Raw genomic sequence first — 381 nt, forward strand, 5'->3', positions numbered from 1 at the left:
CTGCCAAATCAAATAAACCAACTGAAAATTAGCAACAATTACACAAAAAAGAACAAGCAACACTTCTTGTGCAGCACTCGGTAACACCCTGTTTAATTATGTGATGCTGTTAGTACGGATCCCCCTGCCTGGGAATGCTCACTGAGCTGTTTCAGACAGTGACAACAGCAGCTCTTTTAATGGACTAGAAAAACAGTGGAGAGCTAAACCCTTGAGCTCTGGACTGTTTAAGCCAGTCAGTCCCTGGGAGGAAAAAGTGTGTGAAGACTAGTTACAATCTGGCACCTACACAGGCTGATGTCGGTCAAGAGCCCAGCTTTCTGTTTTCACCAGAAAACCACTAAGCACTTAAGACAGACTGACAAAGAAAATGAAATATTC

This window comes from Charadrius vociferus, unplaced genomic scaffold (assembly GCF_000708025.1).
Source record: "Charadrius vociferus isolate BGI_N301 unplaced genomic scaffold, ASM70802v2 scaffold19, whole genome shotgun sequence".
NCBI lineage: Eukaryota > Metazoa > Chordata > Aves > Charadriiformes > Charadriidae > Charadrius > Charadrius vociferus.